This window comes from Trichoplusia ni, chromosome 8 (genome assembly GCF_003590095.1).
Source record: "Trichoplusia ni isolate ovarian cell line Hi5 chromosome 8, tn1, whole genome shotgun sequence".
Classification (NCBI taxonomy): domain Eukaryota; kingdom Metazoa; phylum Arthropoda; class Insecta; order Lepidoptera; family Noctuidae; genus Trichoplusia; species Trichoplusia ni.
The window spans coordinates 10,623,621-10,636,900 of NC_039485.1; the positions used below are offsets into that span (position 1 = coordinate 10,623,621).

The 13,280-nt window shown below is 34.6% G+C and overlaps 1 protein-coding gene across 11 annotated transcripts in view; it reads left to right on the top strand.

The window, feature by feature from the left end:
- Positions 1-4,840: 4,840 nt before the first annotated feature.
- Positions 4,841-13,280, top strand: part of LOC113496530 (myocyte-specific enhancer factor 2) — a 56,709-nt gene continuing 48,269 nt past the window's right edge. For 4 of the 11 annotated variants that reach the window (XM_026875774.1, XM_026875776.1, XM_026875777.1 and 1 more), the window contains exon 1: positions 4,841-5,099. The gene's annotated coding sequence lies outside the window, so the exon portion shown is untranslated. The remainder of the gene's footprint in view (positions 5,100-13,280) is intronic. The other 7 variants (XM_026875780.1, XM_026875781.1, XM_026875783.1 and 4 more) reach the window with 5 other exon arrangements.

The following is a 13,280-nucleotide window of genomic DNA, read 5'->3' on the forward strand; positions in this document are numbered from 1 at the left end:
CACCGACATTTTTTAGTCGTCTTACAAAAGCAGCCCAGTTCATGTATCCAATGACTAAAACACCTTCATGATAAAAAAATAGGTATTTATAGGATTCTTCCGAGCCTTGTAACAATGGTGAGGGGCGCGGGCGGCGGCGTTTTGATCATTTTTAAGAGTATATTTTAGATTTCTCTTGTTTAATTTTTCTTCGTACTTATTATCTTAGTTGATGATAAAAAAAAAATCGCGCCTAGGGGTATTTTACGACGGATACATGAACTGGGTTGCTTTTGTAAGACGACTAAAAATCACCGTGTATACTTTTATTGGAGTAGCTAGTGGATAAACTACAACTGCACAAGTTGATCGATCACAGGTTCAGCTAAGCTTCATAAGGCTAGTCTATCCATGTCATAACAAGTTCCTCCATTTTTCGAAAGGTACGTCAAATCGGAGGATGTTGATGTTGTTCCTGGCTGATATTTATACATCTTTGACAATCGTTACGGGTAGTCAGAAGCTAGAAATTCTAACAACCAGACTTACTAAGGGGTAGCGTGTTGCCCAAGTAACTTGGTGGAGGAGGCCATATAGGCTATGGCTCCTTGTACATCACTGGTACTTACTGCATCCAGTAATACTGAGAGCCAAAAAGTAAATAGTTGGGAAAAGAAAAAAGAAAATTGGTTGCGACTGTCGACTCTACCGAGCTCGATTGAAGTAAGTAATTTGCTTCAACTGCATAAGTTGCTCCTTCTTATTCTTATGATCACTTCTGCACGGATAGTCAAGTGGTTGAGGTCACCACGTGAAACCCACAATGTGTATGAAAGCGGATTTAACGCCTAGTTATTTGCCAACAGTCAACTAAGAGGTGGTGCTAAGAAACAGGAATTAGGTGTATAACTTAGAAAAGAGGCTGTCAGAAAACAAGCCTGTCAGTGGCAAGTGAAATCATCTGTGAAAACGATTGTTCAGCTTTTACGGTTCCTAGGTAAAAACGGTGAAAAACGAATTGACAATCAGCACGAAATAGAAATAATATATGTATATTGGAACACCTAAAAACAAACCCAAATTAAAATATTTTTTCTTATCAGATGCTAAAACAAATGATATTCTCAGCATAACTACTAATAAAATAGAGACCTACATTAGGTTGAAGAACGCTTCATAATTTAGTTAATTTCACACTATAGTGCCACGTGGCGCTTTCCCAACAATTACTGGAATGTTTCTTTGTTTTGTTTGTATTTCTTATCTTTGTATTTGATTTGATTCTCACTTTGAGTGATACGTCTCATTAATTTTGTATAATGTCGCTTTTAATGACTTGTTTAAGTATAAATTAATGATAAGGAATAGAAGTTCTATTTTTTAGTTTAAAAAATAGAAAAATATGTCAGTTTCAGAGTATGATGTATAAATGAAATCTCTGCAAATAAGAAATTATGCGAATTGAGAATGATAATTACATTTTCATTACATTTATCCAACTAAAAAAAAAAAAAATGATCTTCCAATAAAATAGATTTCTTCGAAAAAAACACTGTCCATGAAAACTCCAAAATTTTCGCGAATCATATTAATTGTAATCGAAGTCGGTGGACTATGTGCTCAATGTTCAATATTAATGGAACAAAACTCTTCAATATACTGAGATATAATTTTCTCAGAATTCTAAAGTTTCCTTTATCATAATCTAAAGTTTATAATACATATAAGCACTCACAAAGTTTGAAATCAACTCGTATTACACTACCAATACGATATCTAACAACTCAATTCTTCGTTATCGCAAATGTAAGCAATTTTGCAATTTTGCTTCGTATTTTTAATGTCTTTATTACTTCAATACAAACTGGCTAAGGTGTAGGTTATCACTGCACTTACTTGAATAATGAAAGGTCGCGAGATGATTATTCAAGAGGATAAAAAGACTCTTCCTATGAAAGAAAGATGTTGCTCCGAAAAAACATTTTAATTCAATTTGAAGAAAGAGAAAGGAAAGCATCAAGAGGATAATGACCCAAACTTCATTCAAAGTCTAAATCCTATTACTTTTTTATTATTAAACATTTACAAAAATGCTTACAGTCAATATCAAAAATGATTTCAACACTCTAGAATCCTTATTCCTTTCACTAACACTTTTTCTACTTAAATCTCCGATACAATTTCCTGTGATATAATTACACTAGCACATGCAAAAAGCAATTTTAACCACAAAAAAATAAAACTCAAATTCACATTTCGCGATACTGTGTATGTATTCTTGTGAGTTTTCTAATTGAGTTGTTTGAATTTGATCTTTGAGCGACTGGAAATAAAGATGAGATTCGAGTTTTGTTTTCAGTGTAGTTATGAGTACCGCCGTGGGTGTTTAATGGTTGAGGAGTGAGGCTTGGAGACAGCTGTCGTTCCCTCGGGCACCACTAAGGGTTTTGTTTACAGCACACTCTAATGACAAAGATCTCAGCGGTACCTACAGAATTGCTTTAGCGTTGCTTTACTTTGAATATTTAGTCGCTCGGATTTATGATGTTTGGCGGCTTGGTTTGCGTTGAGTATGGATATTTTTGCTGAGATTTTTGCTAAAATTTCAAGGTAAGGATAGGTCACCAGCTAGGTCGTAGTAGCTAGCGGTTAGCTACTACGCTTAGATAATGGTATTGTAATATAGAAAGCTCCATATTTAACGGGACACAACATAACATACTACATTTAATATTTTTTCTTAAATAAATAGAAATGACACATACACACATTCCTTAACTCCTCAAATATTTGTCAAACAAGCTCTACATAAATTACCCTAATAACATTGGCACTATAAATTGAATTCACTTATACACAGAGGTTGTAAATGCTATTGCCATTTGCTTAAAAGCTAAATCAAATACAGAATCACTGTGAACAATCCACACAACTAATAAACATCTATTAGGTGACATGATAGTACAGGATCCACCACAAGCTTGTAAGATGAGTCGGTTTAATTTGTGGGAGCAAGACAGCACTCTACAATTTGTAGAGTCGCATCTCTCTCTTGAAATTGTTTCAGTATTAGGTACTTAAGATGTGAGGCGTCCAACGTCGAGAACAGCGATTACTCCTGCGATCACATTTATATTAGTGACAGGACTCATCAGTATTCTGAACGGTACTACCGACCGATTAAGATAGGCCCCCGGCGTTTACCTAATGTTACAACTTCATGTATTGATTTCAGGGGCCTCAATTTGTTAGACGTTGAAAGATCATTATTTGATAAGCCTTTTTCTGGTCACGTTACGATTTATAAGGAAAATGTGTTGTAGATCAAAGGGCTGTATAAACCAGATTTATGTTTAAGAGTCACTTTGTATGATTGAGTAAAGGTAGAGATCTATTTGGTCCACGTATAGACAGCGTACATAAAATGCTTAAACATTTTTAATATGATCAGTTTCATGCGTTGACTACATGGGGTCAATTTGTCTTGCACTTTATTACTGTATTATATATTAAATTACATTATTTTTAGTAATGTATCAAAAGGAATGATAAAAACAGTTGAATGCAAGTTACCATGTCTTTTGTTCCTTATTTTAAGCGTTCCACAATTTTTCAAATTGAATAATGTGGCCGGAATTGGCTTGAAGATTATCAGTAGCAGATGGGACTGGATTATTCTGAATTGGGTATAAATTATTAGAGTATCAAATGAGACGACTAGCTTTAAATTTAGGATAAATTTATTTTCTATCAAATAAACTGTATCAGGATTGTATTTGAGATATTAAAATTACATACTTTTCCTGCGAACAGAATGTAAGTAAATATCATGATTTCCTAAAATTCAAAATCTTAATTTTTAAAACAGATCTTAAATTTGCGTTATGCTTATAAAACGAACACAAAAACCGCTTGAATAAATCTTCTTGTTCTCTGACGTAATTATCTGTTGATATTAAAAACAGGAATACCCCCAGTCTTGCAAATAAGTAAATTATTTAACATCGATTTTGTGTATAAGACGTGGCACGACAATTTTTCATAAAAATCGTTAAACTTCAACGATTTTTCGTTTTCTAATTCTAAAGAAAACTACATTGATCTCAATTCTTTTCCTGAAACAAGATTCTCGTGACATCGCTCGAACAATTCTAAGTAAAACAACTCACTAAGCCAAATAATTTTCATTAACTTTCCCCATTCAAAATCTGTGTCGACCAAATTCATTCAACATTTAGACGCTTGTATTTACAAAGTTCAGTTTCTTGTAACAATTTGTTTGTTAGTTTATGTTCGAGAAGATTCATAAATAAAAATATTTTCACTCTAGCGAGAAACTCAGAGTAATTTGTTTAGTCATTATTTTGTTAAACTAATACCTGAACTAGCAACTGACGGCACAAACAGAGCCAAACTTTCTGTTTTTCATATTTTCCTACAGGAATGAGCCGTAAAAGACCCGAAAAGTGGTTTGAAATCATGTCTTCTCGAATCTAAAACGCCTATATTTTTTTCATTCATTTAGATCATCGAATATTAACCTTTTTTGGCAATAGCCCAAAACAACACGAATCTAATCTGCATAAACCTAAAATCGTTTGACATGATCGGTAAGGTTGTGACTATAAATTATAATTATTATTCTGATCAGTTCGGTATACCAAATAAATAACAAAATATACATAATTCATGGTTCCGTGATTTCTTTCCGTGCTGGCCGCCCGCATAAGCACACGCCCTAGCTGAAGAAAGCTCTGTAGGGCGGGCGACTTCCTCGACAGCTGCGCCTCTCCCGGCCGGCAGCAGGAACTAGAGGCCGCGCGGCGATTGGCTGCATCGCGTGACGTCACCCCGCCGCCGACCAATGGGGGGGATCGCGCTCTTGCTCGGCCGCAGTTCTCGTCGCCGCGCCTTCGTATGAGCTGTGTGTCGCTGCCGGTCTCCCCCCGCGCCCCGCGACGAGCTGTCTCACCCGCATTCTAGTTGTGGGTGTCGCGCCGTGCAGTCCTCGCGTGTGCCGCTCAACTTAGTGCGCCGTTTGTGAGTGCTTTATATCCCGCACGAGTGTCAGTGTGACGGAGGATCCCGTGCCACCCCGCGGAGGATGTTAACAGCGCACGGTGAGTGATGTGGACGAGTCGTCGGTCGCTTATCTCTCTACGGCGCCACGTGAACGCGCTCTATTTATAAAATGTAAACACGCAGCTAATTTGATTTGAGACTATATTGCGGCATTGCTACTTAAAAGCGAGAGTACGCGTCCGGACAGAGCTACACTAGCGTTTGCAAATTAACAATAAAGACTCGGCGCGCGACGGTCGAGATTGCTCAGTTCCTGTAAGACGGACGTGCTAGTGACGTGTTGATGTCGATGATTTTACCATATTAAGTCTAGACTTGCCTGCCTGTACATTCGAAAAGTGGATATTCCTCTGTTAACCTTGGATTGGTTCAGGGCTGGCGATAGCACGATAACGTGACCTTGGAGCGAAGTCTCGCGAACGCCGGCCGGCGCTGGAAGCGCGCGAGCTCACGGAAAATGTCCAGACAAACAACGATAATGGTGTAGCAAACACAATGATAATTCTGTTAATGTGAGAGATTCGTGCAGGAAACACAATGAGAAAATATATTAAATATGTACTGACAGCGGAGACGTTATGGAAGAATTTAAATATGTTCTTTTATTGTAATAATCAATAATAAGATGCAAATTGGCCGAGCATAACAACAAATCATTAAATGACATTGATTCCTGTCATTGCAGTTTTGATAAAGCAAAAGAGATGTTACTACTAATTTTGGATGCGTTTCAATTAACTACGTACTGACTGTTTAAGTGAGTAATGAAACGGTCCAATGAGTAATTTAAATGAACATGAATTTGTTTATGGTAAAAGAACATACCCAAGAAATTGTAGTACAGTATTTAATTATCTGTCTCAACAAGCGACTTGCTACGAGTGTTCCCTTTTCTAAATGGCTGTAATTTCTACAACACGGTTTTCCCTTATAGCTGTTGCATTTTTTTTATAATGGCATTCGAGTCGAGTCTGTCCGGTTGAGATACCTCGATACGGTCAGGTTCGAGGCGTTGGTCCCACGCCTCGTTCCACATACTCAGTTCTTTCGATTTGCAATCGTATGGTCAGTGGGCCTGACACCGATCGAGTGATTTACGTCTCCACCGAGCACCAAGAAGTTCACTAACCGAAATACTCGGCCTATCAATTGACAAGGTCCAACTGCAAACTAATAACAATTTTATGACAAGTATAAAAAAAAAACATTTAAAACAAAACTTGTCTGAATGTTTACTAAAAACCTCATCGTGCTCCACCAAGGTCAAAAGACGTTTCAATCCGAAAAAAACTGGTAGCAAAAACGAAACTTAACAAAAATTAAGAAGATTTGGGATTCTCATTCGCACTTACGCACATTCGATGTTGAAAGAGCAGTTGCCATATGTACTATACATATGCGCATTCTGTCTAGCATATACAAGTTGCGTTTGTGCGAGTAGGATGGAGATAATTCGCATCGAGTGAGCGAACCGGCCATGCGAGATGCTCAGCCGTATCATAAATATTAATCAGGCGCTGGTGTCAACAGCCACCGCGTAACGTGACACCGCCGCGATCCGCTGCTAGCCTGGTACTCGAGGTAGTGGCCAGACACACTACTCCAGACAAACATGACAATTGGACGTAGGACTTATTACAAGGCTAGGCATAAAACGCTAACAAATGGAGTAAAAAGCACGTTACGCTTACAGTAGCAACTGCAATTATTTAAGAATATATAAGAATTTTACTTCTGCGTAAGGTAGTTGAGATAAAATGTTTGTCGTCTCTTAACAAGCTCTTGCTGCTACGAACAAGCTTGTAAAATATTGATAATGTTATCATCAACACATCCGTTTGTACTAACGCATTCAGCCATGACCTGCCCTACAACTCTCAGACATCTACTGGTGAATGCACTACAATTTTATAATACACTGATGATTTATACCAAATCGTACAATGATTGACTTGAACAAAATATTCTTACTTGTAAAATTAACATAAAATCTTCGTCTTATTTTAAGAATTTTAGTTTCTGAAAATAAATCAAAACAAAGAAAGTATTTGGAGCCGCGTGTATTGTTATTCTGAACTTTGACATTATGAATATTTCACGAAACATTTCTTTCGCGATGTATTTACTCACTTTTACTGATAAAATCATCTTTGTATCGGAAGTCTAAGGCGTCGTCGGTTCTTCGTACCTTCGACCTTCAAGTTTGACATTTTACACAAAACCACTAACTGGTTTCTCTTATTTAAGTAGAAATAAAACAAGTATTAGACACTTAATTTACATGTATGCATATTAACAATGGGCACAGCGGTTCACACTAGAAATCGAATTAAATATTCTAGTTTAAAACGATAACGAAAGTTAGCAAAATTGAAAAAAAAACTAAGCGCAAACGCTCTACATTTTTTTCGGTTTCATTTTATAACATTCGCTTACGTTTACATTAAATAACTATAATTGCACAGGAATCAATTGAAGTATATTTATTGCTCACTTTAAACACCCCTTACAATAATTATAATACAATTTAAATGAATAACATTATCATCATACTATCAGCAACGTTGGTATCACTTGCTCTACATGTTTATTATTATGATGACGACAGCACATAACAAGTACCGACTCTCGAATGAGCCCGACGATGCCGAGTTATGTCTTCAGAGCCGTTTTGTTTAAGTAGATGCGTACTTAAAATGTAATTAAAAACGAGTTACCACTACGACAGCTCAGCTTAGGGATAATAAAGATTTAATTGCACAGGTGCTGAATAGAATGAAATAAGTGAAATTATCTAAAATAAAACAGAAAATATCTCCAGGCTAAGATGGCAGACGTTTCACACGAAGAAGACTTTATCGGAAGACGGATTACAAAAGTTTCAGAGGTAATTGAAACGTTTTGAGCAAATTAAAATTAAATTCTTCAATGTTGGCGCTTTTGTCTTCAAGATATAAAGGAATTTGTTTTGTGACCACAAACAAAAGGGAGAGTAAAAGTTAAAACAGAAAGTAAAGGTGTTTAGGGAGATAACATTCACGATGATTTTCGAATAGCAAAAGAATGAGGCGAAGAGATACAAGCAAACGGGTGAAGCTACACCAACTTGAGATCAAGACACGCCGGTTGCTTTTTGCTCGACAACGATGCGTGTGAGCACATCTGCGAAGTTTTTGCTTCTGTACGTGTGTGTACCGACACGTTTTTTGCTAATGTGCGGGTGTGCGCCAGCGGTCCGCTTGTGGGTTCTCGGCGTGCGTGTTCAACTGTCTTTTTTGTTTTTTCTTCATTAATATTGTTCATTTTATTACCGACCTCTACTACTGAGTAAATAAGAAAATATTTATTTAATTCTTTACTTTCAACATTACATATCATTAGTACAACAACAGCATTGCTTATACATATAAAAATGCATACAATGCTATCACCTGTTACCATTCTAACATGTATGAAAGCCTTACCTACCTGCATAAAAGATAAAGATAATTGTTACATGAATGTCACCTTACATTAAAAAGATAATTTGAAATCACAGAGAAATGTAAGTGTTTTAACGTAGGTATTTGCAATGGTGTAGCATTGAATAAAGAAGTGATTTAAAAAGCAATTTCCGTGATTTGAATCAATTACGATAAGATGACTATTTAACTCGAATAAATAGATAAAAGAAGTCTCCGATGATTAAAAGTATAATTTGGGACTTTGCTAGGAAACAATGTGTTAGTTTTCGTGTAACAAACCAATTCTTAGGACGCCACTCTACTTTTAACTTTATATCAATATCTACATGGTATGCTTTTGTTTGGTGAATTCAAATTGACATATTACGTTCATTGATTGTGACACTCGTAATAAGAGTCACGAGTTGTTGCGTAACGCGAACGATCTCGTCCACTCTATGTAGAATATTAAAGTGGATTTATTTTCTTTGCATTTAAGCCTAATGTTCGTAATTTTTCATAATTATTTAAAATTTAGTTCCCTTTAATATCATTATATTTTTTGTTCCATAGCCTGTTTTTTTCTTTCTCTTAGGTGTTTCAAACTATTCGAAGAAAAGCCTCTTTACAAAGTTTTGCCCTACTGCTTGCTTTAAACGGAATATTTAATATTCGTTGATCTTCCGAACATTTTCAGCATTCCAGTCTTCATTAGCATCCATAATCCCGTACTTAATATAATTCTGTAAATTCTAAGGTTTCGATTAGAATACTAGACAAAATTCTTTGAATTCGTGAAATCTAAATACTCTAATAATATATTCCATTTACTGTGGATAGAAACCGTCTCTATCCATTTATTTCTCATTGCTTTAAGCCAAAGTAACTTATCTCAAGTTTAGGTAAAAACTATGATTGCATATTAATTATTATTTCTAATCTAAGGTTATATAACTTCATCAACATCAGTCACTAGTGTAGCGGCAGAGTTATCTGCTTGTATATTATTTATCTATTAAATAACATTATTAGTAATTTATATACTTTGTAGCTCTACCTTCAAGTAATAGAAATCTATAACAATTTTCTGTTATTTCCCCTATCTAAAAGAAAGAGCCTCAGGTTTACATGGTGATGATGAGACTGTTATATAATTTTTTTGTCTATTACCAAGTAACGTCAGATGTCGATGTGTGTAGTTGTAGAGTTAAAATCTTCCACGTACGCTGTCACCCAAGAGCATTCGTTGACAGACGCGCAGCGAGTGATGGATGGGCTCTTATCACGTCTGATAACCTTCCGACGTCTTCCCCCGGCTCCCCACCTCTGAGATGCTATGTTTTAGCGAAAGTGTGCCTATAAATATCAAAGAAATATTACCCATATCCTGAAATACATCAAACATTGATGGACAAATATAGAGCTTGACAGATCGTAGACGGAGATCTTCGGTTTGGCAAAAATCTATTCTTGTAAATGCAACGTAATAAGTGATATAATAACTCAACGAATTATACATTATATCACACATAATTTCTGAATCACATACTAAGACTTTGATCAAAAATGATTTAATTACGCAACGATGATAGAGAAAAGACGTGAAAAGTCAAAGATTTTTAATAACCTCTCCATTAACAGCTAATCTTCTTTAAAATTAAAGACAACAATGGAATTAAAGAAAACTAATTTCCATCACACGTTTACTTTTTTATATATCAAGATTGGAAATCAAAAACGCTTATGTAATGTTGGAGGTGTATCACCAGAATTAACTCTAAAAATGAAAACTGCTGCGTATACTTGACAACTCATTTTGCGAGGTAGGCCTTCTTTTCGGTTGCTGCAATTGCAATAACCTTACTGATCGTAGGTTTAAACTAACTTAAAGAAAGGCTAAGACTATTTGCCTCTCTACAGGAGATCACAGAATGCAAAATCGCGTTTCTTGAAAAATTAAAGAAGTCTCTTACTAAAATAGGTAAATTGGCGTTGTCAGTAGCTTGATCTACTGCATTCAAAGGTCATGTGTTTAGTTTGATAACCTCGTAACAAGTTTTTTTAGCGCTGAGTTTTTTTGCTACTATCAATATTTTATTCATGCATCATAATAGATGTTTAGATTCAATTCGAATTATATTTTTCTCATCCGTTCTATATAAACAATTGAGTGATTTTTTTAAGTCCCAAAGTTTATCTGCCTTTCTTTGTAATTTTTTGTTCTTTATTTTTTTGTTACCATCTACTTCGTATCAATAAACAATCCGATACTGGAAAAGGGACTTTCAAATGACCTCGCTCTGACCTTATCACAGCCTATAATTATACTGAAAAGGCTCTTGGCAGAAGTGAGAGGATATTTTTTTTATTTTAATGAACATCCTAACAATATTATGATAACCAAAAATAAATGCACAATACTTTTTGGAAAATTTAATTACCTTTAATTATAATAGAAAATTTTATTGTTTAATCGCAAGCAAATCCACCTAAATACTAATGGGTGATGATAAAAGTGTTATTTAATGCATCATTTTATTACGTAATTTAATTTAATTATTCTAAAATTGTCAAAAGACTAGCAACAATATCAAGAACGTATCCGCAATATATTTTATAATATACAACATACGTAGACGATTAAGTCGTTTTACATAGTGCATAAAAAATGATGCACAGTTGACGGACTCAACAAGTAACGAAGTTCATATCACAATTCTACTCTACTAAATTTAAATCACCTTTATTCTGTTCCCAATAAGGTATATTTTACAAGAATAAATTAACACTGCGACATTATTTAAACATTCACAATACAAATTTTATTCGCTAATCACGTTTCGATTCGCAGTACTAACAGTCGGCCTACCACCTCGTTTTAAAGTAAGATTGTTGCACTGTGTAAAAGAGACGAAGCACTACGCATTGTAGAGCGGCATCTCGCTCCCACAACTGCATGATTACTTCAAGAGTCGGTAGTTGGCCCCAGTATCTTTGTGTTCTGTATTCATTAGTGAACTTGTCGTGTGTTATCACACGCTGTGGCTAATGGCTCGGTATCAAATATTGACTGTTTTGCTATCGTATTACGTCATCCAGTAGTCGTACAACACTTGAGCAGTGTCTGTCGATTTGAATAATCATAAATGCCAATACTAAAAGGCCGCGCTCTTTGAAGTTGTTACATGAATGTTATAGTTATCAGCGGAAAAAATGGCTTCTGTAGTGCGTAATGGATTCTACTCTCCACAAATGCTTGAAAACATTTCAATTTTTATCCTCATTTTAATCCGTAAAAATATAAGGCGATTTTTTTTAAGATTACCTTATCTTAATTATAAAATACGTAGAGATAACGTCTACCATTCACATTTTCGACGAAGATATGATATTCTGATGATAAATCACTTTAAATTACTTAGTTACAAGTTTTTTCGTTTAGCAGTCCGAATTGACACGAGTTCAGTTATATAAATGTATGAGTTTTTTAACCGTTTCAAACTAGTTTTCCGAGTTTCGGATTCTAGATTTGAATGCACCGTTCACTATAATGAAGTCGGCAGATCGGATGCAGTCGGCAAATTTCGGCTATTCTCGTTATTTTTCGACCAATCCTAGGATAGATATTGAGAGATAAGCCCATCGGCTTATTTTCCGTAAATTTTGGATAATTTCATACTTTATCTACAGTATTTGTATCAAAAAATTATCAGTTAATTAGTATTATGATAATCATAATCAATTAAGCCGAAGGAAGTTAGGTGTGGTTTAATATATTGACACAGATAGTGCGAGCCATTCATAATTTTTTACAACTCATTTTTTTATTTAGTGGGTTATAAGTAGGTTTTTGACCTAAATACATACTAATACTTATACAGGCGATAATAAATGTTTTTAATATTATGTTTTTAGTTCAACAGGTAGATTTTTAACTACAAAATTAAATATATTCGTAAGTAACCAAGACGAGAAACATATAATATCTTTTTGAATGAAAAATAAATATGTAGATATATTATAAGTATGTTGGGAATAAGTACGATAGCAATTGTTACTTAATTTAAAGATTACAATTGAAACAATGACGTGGTTTTAATTAATACAATGATATTTATTTTTAGAAAGATAAGATTCTATATTTAATAATTACGTCGGGTTTTTGTAACAAAAATTGGAATGATACTATTATTTTTTAATATTTAACATGACTTTCATTATTTATTTGACTGTCAGTCAGCCAAACTATGGAGTATCGAAAATATTGATTGAAAAATTTAGAAGTCGTTGCTAAATTCTTCTATTATAGATGCGAAAGTAAAACCATATGTCTACAAGCTATGCTTAAGAAACTAACCGATATTGATAAATAAAGGTAAGCTTCAATTAAAAAAACGTAATTGCGTATATTTACAACGATAGCCGAAATTAACACATTATTATAAAGTTATAATCTATAACGAGTTTTATTTATACTTACTTTGCGTAAATATAACCAAAATTAACACATTATAAAGTTAAAGGCTTTGGCTAATTTTATGTATGTAAGTATACCTACTTATTTAAAACAAATAAAAGCTGACAGAAGCTAGTGATTAATCAAATAACTTTCATTTTTGCTCCAAAACATTAACTGACGTTTGACCAAATAGTTTTTAATTAATATTCATACAAAAGACCTCAAAAAAAGCTACTAATATCGTACACTACGGAAGACGTAAGACCGGTTATTCTCAAAAATTCCACTGTTTAAACCTTGAGGTAGATTCTATTATA